The sequence below is a fragment of the Oncorhynchus masou genome, chromosome 8 (assembly GCF_036934945.1).
Source record: "Oncorhynchus masou masou isolate Uvic2021 chromosome 8, UVic_Omas_1.1, whole genome shotgun sequence".
Lineage (NCBI taxonomy): Eukaryota > Metazoa > Chordata > Actinopteri > Salmoniformes > Salmonidae > Oncorhynchus > Oncorhynchus masou.
In genome coordinates this window covers 38,545,005-38,549,563 of record NC_088219.1, presented here as the reverse complement: position 1 = coordinate 38,549,563, position 4,559 = coordinate 38,545,005, and positions in this window count along the sequence as shown.

Below are 4,559 nucleotides of genomic sequence, written 5' to 3'. Positions count from 1 at the left end.
ACTACCCTTATAGATAATTTTTTCATTTTAAGACCTATCATTTGGAACCACATATCGGTTAGATTGGTACAGCATTCTCACTAACGGGTGCAACAAATATGGCCACGTCCAAGGCATACCTCAAAATACGTTAATAAGACAACGATTCTTTCCCTCCCACAACATTTTTCCACAATTCACCAAAAATGTACAGAACGCAGCAGTGAATATATATATCAAAACAGCAACATAGTATTTTTGGGGGTTAAAATGGATTGTACTAAAATTACAGCAATTTTGCTAACAGTGAATATGTAATTATATATTACAGCATACCAATGAATATTAGGGGTTTTCTATCACGTACATTTGTAGAGCCCTTAAGAAAGGCTTCTAAGCTGGCAGTGATTACAGGGCAAAACAGATCAAAAGGACATGGCTAAACATGGTTTGAGATTGCTTCAACTCTGATCTATCCCCTATACACATCACATTGTTAGGGAACTACTACCACATTTCAGTTAAATTGGTACAGCACTCTCACTAACAGGTGCAGCAAATATAGCCTCTTACAAGACAAGCCCCAAAATGTATCAATGAGCCAAACAATACAGTATGGTACTGTAGTCTGTGGGGTGTTATTGAATTACAGTTCATTACTGGCAGTATAGTAGCCAGTAAATTAGATTCCAACAATACGGTATGGTACTGTATTCTGTGGAGTACTGCATTCTCACTAACGGGTGCAACAAATATAGCCTCTTACAAGGCATGCCTCAAAATGTGTTCATGAGAGAGAGTCTTTCTCCGCCCACAATCTTTTCCCACAATGCACCATAATTCCCAGTATGCTGCTGTAAATATACAGCAACATTGCTGTAACTTTGCATCAGAGTAGTGGAATGCCATTGAGCCCCCATAATGCATTGCTCTTTACAGTACTGTAATATAGAATTAGAGTAGCTAACAAATGTACAGCAATTTCTTACAGTGCAATGACGTACAAGATATCTCTTTTACCTCAAAAAAATTTCAAAGGAGACTATTTCCAATTTTACACAGATCACATTAGGGATACTGTATTTTGAAATGCAAATATTATAATACCAACCAGCATTTTCACATTATGGATGACCATTTCTCATTAGGAGGAGTGGTCCTACGCATGGAGAATGTCATCCACATGCAGATGCCTCCCTAAACACTGCTATTCTGGGAGATCCGGTTACAAGTATCAGCTCGGATCCCCAGCCCTCCACCCACCCTGACATCCTCTCTGTCAGCAGTGCACCCTTTACCTTTCCTCCACTCCTCCCTTATTCCACTTCTCTCTATGGGCCAGGGGATCAGGGCCTTCATAACTAACAGGTTGATGCGAAACCTGACCAAACGCTCACACGTTCCAATGTGTGGAGCATGCAACACCCCCAGCAGGGCCAAGTGTATCCGGACCGCTGTAGTAGTGTGGTGAATTCATTTTGACTAGGAGCCAGCATGCAGAATCGGGGAAATGGGATATCGAGTCAGTTGCACAACTGGATGCATTCAACCGAAATGGGTCTTCCTCGTTTAACCCAACCCCTCTGAATCAGAGAGGTTCCCGGGGGAGGGGGGGGGCTGCCTTAATCAACTTCCACATCATCAGCATGCAGGGAGCTGTGTTTGTTGGGGGTTAACTGCCTTGCTCAAGGGCAGAACAACAGATGTTTCAACTTTGTCAGATCAGGGATTCAAACCAACGACCTTTCGGTTACTTGCCCCACTCTCTTAACCGTCAGGCTGCCTTGGGGAAACTGAAAACTGTTTGCAGGTCTACACACTTCAGTGGTCATGGCAAAATAACTGAGGGATTAACATCTCATAGTGTGGATGACAGGAAGGGAGGGAGTCTGGAAGGAGGGAAGAAGCCTAGAGACACAGGGATGGAGGAGTATGCGCTCATGTCTGTGTGTGTGAGAGAGAGAAAGAGTGGTTGAATACTACAACCACCTAAAAGAAAGCAATACCCAAACCTTCCATAACAAAGCCATCACCTACAGAGAAATAAACCTGGAAGAGCCCCCTAAGCAAGCTGGTCCTGGGGCTCTGTTCACCAACACAAACAGACCCCACAGAGCCCCAGGACAGCAACACAATTAGACCCAACCAAATCATGAGAAAAGAAAAAGACAATTACTTGACATTTTGGAAATAATGAACAAAACTAATTAACACAAACTAAAATGCCATTTGGCCCTAAACAGAGAGTACACAGTGGCAGAATATCTGACCACTGTGACTGACCCAAACTTGAGGAAAGCTTTTGACTATGTACAGACTTAGTGAGCTTAGCCTTGCTATTGAGAAATGCCGCCGTAGGCAGACCTGGCTTTCAAGAGAAGACAGGCTATGTGCTCACTGCCCACAAAATGAGGTGGAAACTGAGCTGCGCTTCTTAACCTCCTGCCCAATGTATGACCATATTAGAGAGACATATTTCCCTCAGATTACACAGACCCACAAAGAATTTCGAAAACAAATCCAATTTTGATAAACTCCCATATCTATTGGGTGAAATACCGCAGGGGTGTGCCATCACAGCAGCAAGTTTTGTGACCATTTGGCAATACGTTTCCCATGACAAATAAAGCCCTTAAATTGAGAGAGGGAGAGAGAGAGATTTGTGACCTGTTGCCACAAGAAAAGGGGAACCAATGAAGAACAAACACCGTTGTAAATACAACCCATATTTAGGTTTATTTATTTTCCCTTTTGTACTTTAACTATTTGCACATAATATGACATTTGCAGTGTCTTTATTCTTTTGGAACTTTTGTGAGTGTAATGTTTACTGTTCATTTTTTATTGTTTATTACACTTTTGTTTATTATCTAGTTCACTTGCTTTGGCAATGTTAACATATGTTTCCCCATTCCAATAAAGCCCTTAAATTGAAGAGGGAGGTAGAGAGAGGCCCATGTGGTAGGTACTGTACCTGTCTGTATCTTGAATCCCCTTGAATGTTCAGCAGCAGCGCAGTGAGGTCACGGATACGCATGGAACGCAAATACTTATTTTCTTTATTTTTTTATTTAACCGTGATTTAACTAGGCAAGTCAGTTAAGAACAAATTCCTATTTACAATGGCGGCCTACCTCGGCCAAACCAGGACACCGCTGGGCCAATTGTATGCAGCCCTATGGGACTCCCAATCACGGCAGGATGTAATACAGCCTGGATTCGAACCAGGGACTGTAGTGACACCTCTTGCACTGAGATGCAGTGCCTTAGACCACTGCGCCACTCAGGAGCCCCAATTAAGGGAGTTGGAGTGCATTAAATCTTAAAGGCTCGTGCATTACATAAATCACTCATCACACTTCCTGTGTGTGTGTGTGTGTGTGCACACGTACCTGCACTGGGCTCCCGGGCCCTCTATGCTTCCTCCATTATCTATGCCTGTAAAATGAGTCAACTAATTAAGCCTGTATTTCCAGCCAATTAGTAGACGGCTGACATCCTCCTCTCAGTGAGTAACAGGAAGTCACATCCCTCTTCAGCACTCCCCTGTAACTCCCTCTTACATTACAATCTCTTTATTAATTTGCATGTGTGCAGTGGCGGTTCTAGCTTGTATGGCTCCCTTGGCGACCCCCCCCCCCCCCCCCAACAAACAAAAAAAGTCAAACTGTCATTTTTATTCAGACATTTGGAACAACACGAATAAATAATAATAACATTTAAATCTATATAAATATATATACAAAAATTAAGAGTCATAAATATAAAAAAAAGAAGTAACAAAGAAAAATAGAAACAAATTGTAGTATATAAATACAATTATTACACTATTACCCTGTTGCTAACAAAAACAGACACAAATACAACTAAATTGCACAAATCCTATATCACACAAATAGAGTAACACACTTATAAAGAAGAGAACCTGATTATTACACTATTGGACTTCAAACAAGAAACGCACATCTAATTGCATTACTAATTGCGTTAGTACCTGCGCTATTTGATAGATTCCCCCACTCCCGGGCTAGCTCACAAACTCAGTGCGCCCACTCTGACAAGGTTAACTGACCCACAGTCCCACACGGTGACATGATATCATTGATGTGACGTGCAAATCAGCAACAGAAAACTGATCGTGCAAATGTCACCATTCGGAATATATTTGATTTATTTATTCATTTGTGCGGGCGCCCCATGCCGCCCCCGGCAAGATGCCGCCCTGGGCGGCTGCCCATGTCGCCTATGCCAAAATCCGCCACTGCGTGTGTGTAAGACTCTGTGACTCTTCATTAGGATCCTGGCAGTATGCTGCTGCTGCCACTACTTGGTCTAGTAATAAAGGGGGAAAGTGTTCTACACAGGTGTTGAGGAGAGTGTGTCACTGTTAATGGAGTTTCTCACCTGTTTTTCATTTGTGTGATTTGTTGAAGTTTTTCGACTTCACTCCGGAGACAGTGGTATTTCTTAATGTTTGGATTTGGAACGGTCAAAAGCTGGAAAACAAAGCTTGGCACAATTTGATCATAACCTCAACATCAATACTTGTGATGACCCCTGCTGGTTTGTATGTGGAAGTA